Source organism: Macaca mulatta, chromosome 5 (assembly GCF_049350105.2).
Source record: "Macaca mulatta isolate MMU2019108-1 chromosome 5, T2T-MMU8v2.0, whole genome shotgun sequence".
Taxonomy (NCBI): domain Eukaryota; kingdom Metazoa; phylum Chordata; class Mammalia; order Primates; family Cercopithecidae; genus Macaca; species Macaca mulatta.
The window spans coordinates 39,810,676-39,823,644 of record NC_133410.1 but is presented as its reverse complement, the minus strand read 5'-3'; the positions used below and the strand labels follow the sequence as shown (position 1 = coordinate 39,823,644).

The following is a 12,969-nucleotide window of genomic DNA, read 5'->3' as shown; positions in this document are numbered from 1 at the left end:
ATTTTTTCCCCCTATGCACAGCAAAGTTTTAAAATAAACAGCAGCAACTCTGTTTTCCTAGTTTAACTAACATGGAAACACTTAATCCTCTTAGTTTTCTTGATTTTGCAAACAAGGATTTGTGAGGATAAAACTTTAAGTAGTCCAGTCACATGGACTAGGTATTCATTTAATGACCCCAAGTAAAACCTGTTAGAAAAGCAGTGAATTACTAATGTCCCGTAGTCATTTTCTCTGCCTTAGTTTTCAGCCACAGGTTGTGCAACTTTAGTGGAACCTGTAGATGTGGTCACTGCACCTCCATTAGTTGGAACAGACTCTTTGTATCACTAGCTAAGACTCCATCAGCTTTCTGATCTTTCCATTTTGAGCATTAGAAAACAAACACACACATACATGATCTATAGCTGTGCCATCCGATATAAGAGCCTCCAGTCACCTGTGGCTCCTGAAATGTGGCTAGCGCAACTGAGCTGAATCTTTTATTTTAATTAATTTAAATTTAAAAACTGAAGCCATGTAAATTATGTTTTTGTTAAACACAACTTTATTGGGAAGCTTGTAAGTACATTTGAGGCAACGTGTAGGTGTGCGTGTGTGAGATCTACTTTTTTGACTAAATTTTATGCAATACACACGAAGTATTTCTGTTGAAAATCTAGCATCCAAAATGAGATGTGCTGTAAATGTAAAAAGGAATATAAAATATCTCAGTTTAATAGTTTTTTATACTGATTACATGCGGAAATGACAATGTTTTGGATATGTTGGGTTAAATGAAATATATTATTAAAATTGTCACCTGTTTTTTAAGCTTTTAAAATGTGGCTTCCAGAAAATTAATCAAATACGTGTCTCCCATTGTATTTCTAATAGACAGCACTGGTCTGATGGGTTGGAATGGAAGTTTCCATGTCATGGCTCACAGGGTTTTTACCAGCCTACTTCAGGGGAGTGTTACGATGTGTGACGTGTTCAGTTTAAAACATGAACAGCCAGCCCAGCCTGGTGGCTCACACCTGTAATCCTAGCACTTTGGGAGGCCAGAGAGAACTGCTTGAGCCCAGTAGATCAAAACCAGCCTAGGCAACATGGTGAAACTCCATCTCTATAAGAAACACAAAAATTAGCTGGGCATGTTGGTGTGTGCCTGTAGTCTCAGCTGCTCTGAGGCTGAGGTAGGAGGATCGTTTGAGCCCGGAGGCTGCAGTGAGCCAAGATTGCATCACTGCACTCCAGCCAGGGTTACAGAGCAAGACCCTGTCTCAAAAAAATGCAGGGTTTGATGATAGATTTGCATTTTAAACAAATTCTGTGTTATAATAAATCACAAAATATATTTAATCATGCTGCTTTTAAAAATCAATTAATTAATATATTTTAGAGGCAGGGTCTCACTGCATTGCCCAGGCTGGTCTTGAACTCCTGAGGCCAGGAGTTGCCTCAGTCTCCCAAATAGCTGCGACTACAGACTTGCATCACCTTGTCCAGCTTCTGTTTCCCTTTTTTTTTTTTTCTTTCTTGAGATGGAGTCTTGCTCTGTCGCCCAGGCTGGAGTGCAGTGGCACAATCTTGGCTCATTGCAACCTCCACCTCCTGGGTTCAAGCGATTCTCCTGCCTCAGCCTCCCGAGTAGCTGTGACCACAGGAGCGTGCCACCACTCCCGGTTAATTTTTTATATTTTTAGTAGAGACGGGGTTTCACTGTGTTAGCCAGGATGGTCTCGATCTCCTGACCTCGTGATCCGCCTGCCTTAGCCTCCCAAAGTGCTGGGATTACAGGCGTGAGCCACTGCGCCTGGCCCTGTTTCTTTTTAAAGCTCGTCAAACTCAGAGGGTCTTTAATACTTTTTTTTATAGTAAACCACATCACATATTTAATTCTCCTTATCAGCGGAAAGGCTCACAAACTAAACTTTGAATTTTAAACAATTCCACTGATTGGCTGGGCGCGGTGGCTCACGCCTGTAATTCCAGCACTTTGGAAGGCCGAGGTGGGCGGATCACGAGGTCAGGAGATTGAGACCATCCTAACACAGTGAAACCCTACCTCTACTAAAAATACAAAAAATTAGCCGGGCATGGTGGTGGATGCCTGTAGTCTCAGCTACTGGGGAGGCTGAGGCAGGAGAATGGCATGAACCCAGGAGGCGGAGCTTGCAGTGAGCCCAGATCGTGCCATTGCACTCCACCCTGGGTGACAGGGCGAGACTCCATCTCAAAAAAAAAAAAAAAAAAAAAAAATTTCCGCTGATTAAAAGGATCATTCACAGTATGATTTAATGAATGAAACTATAAATAGCTTTATGTAGCAATTAAATAATATTTTATGCTATAAGCACCACGGCAATTGTGGTTAAAAGCTCAGGTTTTAGAGTTCGACACACCTGGGCTTGATTCCATATTTGCCATTTCCTAGTGGTTTGTTCTTGGACCAATATTTTAAATTTGCTGAGCCTTGGTAACCTCGTCTATGAAACAGGACAGTGGTAGTCCCTACCTTATAGAAAAGATATAGCTCATGTAAAATGCCTGGCATGTGGAAAGCACTCAGTTGTTGGTAATTGTTATTGATTATGTACTTTTTATTGTTGTTATTATTATTGGCATTATAAAGTATGCAGCATTGACCTCAAAGGCCCTCTCTGCCATCTCACCATCTGTTGTCTCTGAAGGATCCTGTCAGAGCTGTCATTCACTTGCAAGTTATATTTACTGTCAAAATTATTTGAGCTTGTTCTCCTTGTTTGCTAATCCCAATGATCTGACTTGATCTTGCCTTTTTTTCTTTTCTTTTTTTTCTTTTGAGAAACATTCTCACTCGGTTGCCCAGGCTGGATTGCAGTGGCGTGATCTCGGCTCACTGCAACCTCCACCTCCCAGGTTCAGGTGATTCTCGTGCCTCGGCCTCCCAAGTAGCTGGTATTACAGGTGTGCACCACCATGCCCGGCTAATTTTTTTTTGTATTTTTAGTAGAGACAGGGTGTTAGTAAAGACAGAGGCTAGTTTTGAACTATCAGACTCAAGTCATCTGCCCACCTCAGCCTCCCAGTAAATGCTGGAATTACAGGTGTGAGCCACCGTGCTTGGCCGGCCTGACCTTGCTTTTGTTTCCCTTTGCTCTTTCTTGTTCTCTATCCCCATTCTGCAGTTAACCCATGACCTCGAAGGTCCTTTTCCCTGTCTTTTCTGTATTTCGCACACTCCAGATACCCCACTAGTTTGATTTTTGAGTGTGTAGTGAGCACTTGCTGTGTGCTAGGCTGCCTTCAAGGTGCTTATTCACTGGCAGAAGGAGTTTATAAATAAGGCCAATGCAATGTCACAGTTTCCCTGATAGAGTTGGAAGAGAGTACAGCACAGGCAGGGGTGGCAGTGGATCCTACCAGGGTGGTGACTAGACTTTGCAGTGGAGGTGACAATCGAATGGTTTTGATGAATGACTAGGCATTGAGAGTAGGGCATAAGGTTGAAGAAGAAACAGGTAGAGGGCTCAGTGCAACACACGAAGCAGCCCGGAGCCAGAAGAATGCGTTCAGGAAATGTGAATAGTTTATATGGCATAGTGGGGTCATAGTACGGCAAGATGGAGTTGGAGCAAGGCAGGGAACAGATCCTGGAATGCTTTGCTGACTATTGGTAGTGAGCGACATCATCAGATCCTAGTTTTGTTTGTTTGTTTGTTTATTTTGAGATGGAGTCTTGCTCTGTTTCCCAGGCTGGAGTACAGTGGCATAATCTCGGCTCACTGCAACTTCCACCTCTTGGGTTGAAGCGATTCTCCTACCTAAGCCTCCCGAGTAGCTGGGATTACAGGCACCCACCACCACACCCGGATAATTTTTGTATTTTTAGTAAAGTTGGGGTTTCACCATGTTGACTAGGCTGGTCTTGAACTCCTGACCTCAGGTGATCCTCCTGCCTTGGCCTCCTAAAGTGCTGGGATTACAGGTGTGAACCACTATGCCTGACCCAGATCCTAGTTTTGGAAAGATTCGTTTGGCAACAGGGACTAGAGTTAGGAATGGCACCTGTTAGTAAGCTATAGTGAGGGTCTGAATGAAGAACCTGAACTAAGACGTAGGCTGCAGGGACAGAAAGAGGGAGATGAGACATGGAGATTCAAGATGGGTTCTGGGAGTGAACTCAGTAAGTCTCAGTGACTGACTGGGTGAAGGGAGTGAAGGAGCAGGAGTGAGAGGCGCCAACCGATATTCTGGCGTGGGCACCTGGGGGATGGCAATCCACTTGCTAAGATGGGTGCAGAGGAGGGGAAGCTGGTTCGGGGGAGAAAATGAGGTCGGCATTAGATACGGTGAGCTTGAGGTGCTGCTCACAGAGTTAAGGAGGGACGTCCAGTTGCTCCTGGGGCTGGCGTTCAGGAGATGGCCAGGCCCCCAAGCTCTGTGACCGTGGGAGCTGCTGAGGCTCCCTTTCACTTCTCTTCCCTCTTGCAGGACTGATGCCATACACCTGGGCTGCAGCCTCTCTTCACACGCGCACTCACACACACACCGAAGGCTCTCTGGTTATCTTTTAAGGCACTTTCTGTCCATGGTTTCTGAGCTGTCTTCTGAAGAAGAGATCATTTAGTCTCACCTCTTCCCCCACCACCCCCACCTTCTCATCCACTCACAAGTAGATTGTGTCAACCTGGAAGAAATCTTCCTCCAGGAAACCAAACAAACCATCTCTATGCGACGCTTTTTCATTCTTCATCTTCCTAAGTGTCCCCCTGCAAGCTTGACACTCTCCAATGGCCTCTCCTTTTATTTGTTTGTTTATTTATTTATTTATTATGTTTTTTTTGAGACAAGGTCTCGCTCTGTCACCCAGGCTGGAAGCAGTGGTGTGAGCTCAGCTCACTGCAACCTCTGCTTCCTGGACTCAAGGGATCCTCCCACCTCAGCCTCCCGAGTAGCTGGGACTACAGGCGCATGCTGCTATGCTCAGCCAGTTTTTAAATATTTTGTAGAGATGCGGTCTCACTATATTGTCCAAGCTGGTCTCAAACTCCTGAACTCAAGCAACCTTCCCACCTCGGCATCCCAAAGTACTGGGATTATAGGCCTGAACCACCGTGCCCAGCTTTCTCCTTTTATTTAGAATAAAACCCGAGCTCCCTCCTATGGCTCATGAGTTTTTCAGCTCATGACCTCTGGCCACCTCCCAACCTCTGTGCTCCCGCCTCTGCCTCCATCACCAGATTCCAGCTACAGACTCTTGTTCCTGGAATTAAAGCAAAAACAAAATAAACAAACCTGTTCCTGCCACGGGGCGTTTGCCCTTGTTTGTGCTTAGATCGCTCTTTCCCTAGATCCTTGCTAGGCTCGCTGTCTCTTTGTTCAACTCTCAGCACAAATATCAGAGCAGCCTTCTCTCTCTACCAATCTCTGTTAGTCTCGATCCCATTCCTCTGCTATATTTACCTCACAACTTTTACCACTGTCTGAAATTCTGCTGTCTCTGCCTTTATGTATTGTACATCCTTTCCCATTCGTGTGTACGGATCATTCCTTGATATGTGTGAGCGTTGAGCCTAACTGAATGATATGAAACTTGCTCAACAATGAAAGGGAAGAGAACGGGTGGCTGGTGCTGCCAGTGCATGCTGGTGAATGTAGCCCACAGGCGGTCGGCGGGTTGGGGATGATGGTAACCAAATTTCAAGGCCTTTAGACCATCACCGTGCTGTGGTCATCGGGCTTTCTCTTCAGCATCTCTGCTAGTTATCTGGCCTTCCTATGTGCCTGAGTTTCCTGATGTGGTGTCCACAATGATCTGAGGACTGATTCGAGGAATTCTTGGAGCCCTCAGAGCCAGGAGGAAGAGAGTTTTTAGGTTCCAAATGAGGAAAGTAAACTTTTGTTGTTCAGTTTGATTATCCTTCACAACAAAGAGAAGGTACTAGAAACTTGGAGGAGGGAAATGAGATAGTGGAAAGGATTCAAGCACACAGGTGAGTCACTTGGATTCTAAGAGTAAAAAAAAAAAAAAAAAAGTAAGTATAAGGAAACACATTTAGAAAATATCCATGAAATAGACTCATTTGACTTTGCTAACTAAACTGAGTTCAATTGAAGGAAAATTTTTTACTGGTGAGAGGCCCAGGATATTTGGCATGTTGGATCTTTGACCGATTCGAATTTATAAATCCTCTAAAAGCAGGCAGGGAGCGGTGGCTCACTCCTGTAATCCCAGCACTTTGGGAGGTCAAGGCAGGAGGATTCCTTGAGCCTAGGAGTTCAAGACCAGCCTGGGCAACAAGGCGAGACCCTGTCTCTACAAAAATAAAAAAATAATTTAAAAAAATAGCTGGGCATGGTGGTGTGCACCTGTGGTCCCCTCTACATGGGAGGCTGAGGTAGGAGGATCCCTTGAGCCAGGGAGGCAGAGGTGGCAGTGAGCTGTGATTGGCCACTGCCGTCCAGCCTGGGTGACAGAGTAAGACCTTGTCTCAAACAACAACAACAACAACAACAAAAATTAAAAGTTAATTTCTCAATGTAATAACTCCAGCAGAGACCCACAGAGAAAAATGCTTCAGAACTTGTTGGGAGTGTAGATTGACTCATGTGTGGAGAAGTGCTCTGATTTGAACCACCTCTGTAAGATGGGTAGTTTCTTCATATCATCTCCCTAAAATAGGTAATCTAGTTCCCACTTAAGTCAGATCTTATTTTTTATAATTTTAATAATTTTTAAATAATTACCCTTAAAGTTATAAATAGAGTTTTACCTAGAGAATCTGAACTGGCCACTCCCATCTAATTTTTTCTTTGCTATTGCATTTTTTTTTTTTTTTTCCTGAGATGGAGTCTCGCTCTGTCGCCCAGGCTGGAGTATAGTGGCGTGATCTTGGCTCAGTGCAACCTTCACCTCCCGGGTTCAAGTGATTCTCCTGCCTTAGCCTCCCGAGTAGCTGGGACTACAGGTGCGTGCCACCATGCCCAGCTAATTTTTTGTATTTTTAGTAGAGATGGGGTTTCACCGTGTTAGCCAGGATGGTTTCAGTCTCCTGACCTCATGATCCGCCAGGCTTGTCCTCCCAAAGTGCTGGGATTACAGGCGTGAGCCACCATGCCTGGCTGCATTTTTTTTTTTTTTTTAAATTTAAGATGGAGTCTCGCTCTGTTGCCCAGGCTGGAGTACAGTGGCATGATCTCGGCTCACTGCAGCCTCCGCCTCCCAGGTTCAAGCGATTCTTCTGCCTCAGCCTTCCAAGTAGCTGGGACTACAGGTGCACACCACCATGTCTGGCTAATTTTTTGTTATTTTAGTGGAGATGGGGTTTCACCATATTGCCCAGGCCGGTCTTGAACTCCTGACCTGAAGTGATCTGCCCTCCCTGGCCTCCTAAAGTGCTGGAATTACAGGTGTGAGCCACCGCGCCCAGCTTGCTATTACGTTTTGAGCACCTACTGTGTGTATCATTGTGCCAAGTGCTTTGTGTGCATTACCCCTCAGCCCTTATAGCAGGCCCTGCTACACAGCACCATTTACAGATGAGGAACTGAGGCAGCGAGAAGTCGTATCTCTTGTCCTTTTGATACCCTAGGTAACATAATAACTCTAGAAGTTAAGGTAAAAGAGAAAATGATAGAAAAGGCCATAAACGAAGCTTTCAGATGGAAGAACAATGAAATCTAAGTGGTGGGCATGCAGAAAGAAAAAGCTAAGAACACTGAAAATGAATGGAAGTAGAAAATGGAGGCAGAGGGAGGCCATTTATTCTACAATCATCTATAAGTGTCAGGAGGAAAATCCTCTGTGTCAAAAGACAAAATTGCAACAAATTTAGTTTAAAGTTCTCAATTACTTTTATTTGAGATTCTAGAATCGGGCAACACTTCCTTCCATATTATAGAAAAAGGGTTCCAGTCAGCCGAGCAGAAGAGCTTGGCTTTATAAAGTAGAAGGAAAGAACTTAAAGTATATTGTTTCAAAGATACTTTTTTGTAAGGAATGGGACAACAGGAGACGGAACAACAGAAAAATAACATCAGATTACTTTAAGGATTAAAGTAGGGAGTTTCATTATGCCAATTAAAGACTTTAAACTGGCCCATTTAAGAAATTGGGTGTTATTTCTTCCTCCTGATTACTGAGAAGGTCAGACAACTTAGTTTCTGTTTTGTGATGTGAAACTTTAGCCTGAGTGACTCCATTTTGATTTTCAGTCTGGTCTATTGGGCCCTAGTTGCAGAAGTTTAGTCCAAAACAGTGACCTCCTGTAATTCTTTTTTTCTTTTTTTTTTTTTTAAGAGAAGAGGTCTCGCTGTGTTGTCCAGGCTGGCCTTGAACTCCTAGACTCAAGCCATCTTCCCACCTCAGCCCTGAGTAACTGGTACTACAGGCACGCACCACCGCTCCTAGCTTCCTATAATTTTTATTTGACAGTTTGTTGGTTTCTTCACTGGGGGTAACACAATGGTACCGCATGTATCTAATCTTGAGATAGGTGCTGAAGTAGGAAAAAACTCCAGAGTTTGACATGGTCTGTGATAAGGCAGAGATTTGGGACTTTGGGTTTCTGGTTTGTTGCATTCCTGTTTCTTTGTGACTATAAGCTTATTCCAGACTTTTTTTTTTTTTTTAAGTATGAAATACCATAAGGGAGGATCAGGAAAGGGAAAACAGGATTTAAAAAAAATTGGAACAGGGAATAAATAGCAGAGAAGAATATCCTTTTTTTTTTTTAAACAGAATCTAACCAGGTACCCATTATACAACCTGCATTTGTCTGGATCGTCACTTGAGCTGTTCTCCAGAGCTGTCTTCATGTAACTATTAACTCCCTGATCTTTCTGAGGCTGCCTGTGAGGTGTTCAGTCTGCAAACAAGCTGTTGCTGAGGACTCTTGACAACACGAGCAGGCATTTCCCAGTTTGAGGAAGTGCCCGTGGCCTCCGTTAGATTCGGCCACTAGCATGCACAGAGCTGAAGCGTGGGCGCAGGCATTGGCTAGATGGGGTTTAGCCCCTTTCCCAGAACTGAAACTGGTCCCAATCCATCTCTTGGCTCAGCACTCCAGGAAGGCCATTTGAGGAAGCAAACCTATAAGGAACTAAGAACAGTCATGTGTTCATGATTGACTCACTCAGGGTTTCCTCTTTAGCACGTGACCCTCAGGCCACCCAGTCCTTGGGGTGGGCTGAAAGTTAATGATTCATTACTGCCAGGGACGCTTTGTTTGAGCAACTCCTTTTTTTCTCCTGACTTGAGTCACAGGTAGCAATTCAGCATGGACTTTGGAGCCAGCCTGTCTGAATCTAATCACTCAGCTCCACCAGCTCTGTGACCCTGGGAAAGTTATTTAATGTCATCCTATCTCAGTTTCTTCATCTATAAAATGGGCATCATCATCATCATCATCATCAGGATTTCTGTGAATATTATATGAGGTAACACATGCAAAGTGTTTAGAACAGTGCCTGCCACACGGGAATTTAAAGTATCTAGAAAATGAAACAACCGTCAGTTGCTAACTTCAAAAACAGAAATGAGTTGAGCTTGCACCTGTAATCCCAGCATTCTGAGGGGTCAGGCAAGAGGATCACTTGAGGCCAGAAGTTTGAGGCTGCAGTGAGCCATCCATGATCATGCCACTGCCCTCCAGCCTGGGCAATAGAGTGAGACCCTGTCTTATTTAAAAAAGAAAAATGACAAATTATTTCTCAGTGTGACGTTAATATGTTACATTTGTCAGATATTTTACAGTTTCCAAAATGCTTTCATATATGTTACGTGAGTTGATCACAGGGGCTAGGTATAGTAGTTAGAAAGTTTCACCTTTGTAAGAAATAGGCTTGGGGGCCAGGCATGGTGGCTCAGGCCCAGGCTAGGAGTTCAAGACCAGCCGGGGCAACATAGCAAGACCCCATCTCTAAAAAAAAAATTTTTTTAAAAAATTGATCAGGCATAAGTATGATTGTGGGTGACAGGGGGAGACCCTGTCTCCACTTGCCCCCCCCCCCCAAAAAAAACCCAAAAACAGAAAAGAGAGAGAAAAAAAGAAATAGGCTGAAGAAAGGGCATAATCCGGGAAAGATAAGGGAGAGCATGTAAGGGATCCTCTCTCAAGGAATGCATTCCATTGCCTGGGACACTGCCGCAGGAGGAGGTGAGGAAAGACGCCTCTTAGCAGGCTATGTGGGCCTGCAGGGGCGGAACACTTCCCCAGTGCCCGATCCAAAGGAGAGCCCTACCTTGGGTGGTGACAGAACCAAATGAGCCATTGACAGTGCCCTTCCCCCTGGGGCTGATGCCTCCCGGCCACCAGCATTGGCAGGCCCCTCTTTCTCCCGGGCTCCCTCTACATCAGAGAGCACCCCTGAGATCAAACTCTCTCTCCCTGCTGGAGCCAGGCCTCAGGAACTTGGTAATGTGTGAGAACAAGCACAGAGGAAGCCATGAGGGAAGCTGAGGTTTCTCCTCAAAAGAGAGAAAATTCCAAATGACCAAATACCACTGCACTCTTGCCGGACAGAATGGCTTCATTTGTCCTTTCAGTGCTAAAACCAGGACAGTCCTGGGCAAACTGGCACAGGTTGGTCACTCAGACACACAGTAGCCCTTATCAAAGTGGTCCAATGGGGATTAAGGACAAAACCATCTAGTATTCAAATTTTAAGTATTCAGTTAACTTGGGGAGACTTCTTTATAGGTAGCTATTCCTTGGTAGTTTTTTTTTTTTTTTTGAGGCGGAGTTTCACTCTGGTTGCCCAGGCTGGAGTGTAGTGGCATGATCTTGGCTCACCGCAACCTCTGCCTCCCGGGTTCAAGCGATTTTCCTGCCTTAGCCTCCCGAGTGGCTGGGATTACAGGGACCTGCCACCACACCCGGCTAATTTTGTATTTTTATTAGAGACGGGGTTTCTCTATGTTAGTCAGGCTGATCTCGAACTCCCGACCTCAGGTGAGCCACCCGACTTGGCCTCCCAAAAAGCTGGGATTACAGGCGTGAGCCACCACGCCTGGCTTCCTTGGTATTTCTTTATAGGTAGCTGTATTAATAACATTCCCTTTGTGAATTACAATGTCTGTTGAGTGTTTCTATAGGGGCAGTATTCTTCAATGTCGGGTTTCTCAACCTTGGCATAGTTGATATTTTGGATTGGGGTTTTCCTGTACATTATAGGATGTTTAGCAGTATGCCTGTGCTTATTAGAAGCCAGTAGCACCCACCACCAAAAATGTCTTCACGCGTTGCCAAATAACTTCTTCAGTACCCAAGTGGTTCCCAATTGAAAACTATTGCCTTGAGGGGTCTATAGCAGCTCTCCCATGTTGTAGGGAAATTGACCCAAGCTGATTATCTTCATAACCTATCTAATGTTCTCTTCATTTTTTGTTCTTTTCTTCCAGTTTTGCCATTTCTAATGCTTTTTTTTTTTTTCTTTGAGACGGAGTCTCGCTCTGTTGCCCAGGCTAGAGTACAGTGGCATGATCTCGGCTCAATGCGACCTCTGCCTCCCGGATTCAAGTGATTCTCCTGCCTCAGCCTCCCGAGTAGCTGGGATTACAGGCATGCACCACCATGCCCAGCTAATTTTTGTATTTTTAGTAGAGATGGGGTTTCACCATGTTGGCCAGGCTGGTCTTGAACTCCTCACCTCAGGTGATCTGCCCACCTCAGCTTCCCAAAGTGCTGGGATTACAGGCGTGAGCCACCACACTCAGCCCATTTCCAATACTTTGATAGCTTTCTTGCCTTTTTAATCTTCCCTCTCATCTATAATCTTGTGATTACCTATGAAATTCTAAAACATACCTACAGAATACAAGTTTGTCTAACGTTCTGAAAAGAGTCATTCTGTTGAGTTATTTTTAAAATCTGGAAATTCTTTCTTCTAACTCCTCAGTTTGTCTCAGTCGGGTGTCGCCTGAGGTTCTCTGGAATCAAACAAAGAAAAGTCTTTATTTCTTAGAAAAACCAGAATTAACCTTGGTCTTAACTGAAAAGCTTGTTTCTTCTCATGGTACTCGTTTTACCCATTCTGTTTCTGAAATAATGAGATTATATTTTATGTAAAACTTTAGGAGGAGCTTCCTACGCTGTGGGAGAATATTTTAGATCTCAGAAGTCTAATAACCCACAACAACTGCAGAGAGGCTGCAGAACGGAAGACCATTTGCACAATCTGGATTCTTCCACCTCGTGCAGTCAGCCCTGTTCTTCCTCATTATTTAAGTGAAAAATATTCTAAACACTGCTCTTCGGTTGCTATGAAAGCTTTGTGGCAAAAGGTCATCTGATCTATCTTAGCCTTTAACAAATAAAAATTTAAACCAAAGATGTCTAATACAATTTTATAAAGTTTTTCAGAAATGGAAATTATGATTATCTTTCTTAGGAAACTTCCAATTTTTAATTACCCTCAAAGTCAACATTTCTTTTTCTTTGTTTTTTGTTTTTTTTTTTTTTTGAGACAGAGTCTTGCTCTGTCTGTTGCCCAGCCTGGAATTTAATGGCGTGATCTACGCTTATGCCAACCTCTGCCTCCCGGGTTCAGGCGATTATCCTGCCTCAGCCTCCCGAGTAGCTGGGACTACAGGCACACGCCACCACGCCCAGCTAATTTTTGTATTTTTTGTAGTGATGGACCTTCACCATGTTGGCTAGGCTGGTCTCAAACTCTTGACCTCAAGTGATCCACCAGCCTCGGCCTCTCAAAGTGCTGGGATTACAGGCATAAACCAGCATGCCCAGCCTAATTACTCTCAAAGTCAAACGTTCATCCTTTTCTTAACTACTGAAGACAATTTCTCTTTATAATATTTACTTTATTTGAACAAATTTAAAGCTAATTATAAAATTAACAGTGGCCCTGGAGAAACACAGAACACGAAGGAGATAATTAAAATCACCTGCAATCCCAGTACCCGTGATAACTGGAATTAATGTCTTTTAAAAATGCATATAAGATGTGCTTACCAAATTGTCTGGTCAGATTTCTCTTCTTCAG

At 44.1% G+C, this 12,969-nt stretch overlaps 1 protein-coding gene across 19 annotated transcripts in view; it reads left to right on the top strand.

Annotated features, from left to right (window-relative positions):
- RBM47 (RNA binding motif protein 47) overlaps window positions 1-12,969 on the top strand; it is a 206,579-nt gene that overhangs the window by 47,096 nt on the left and 146,514 nt on the right. The gene's annotated exons all lie outside the window — the stretch shown is intronic.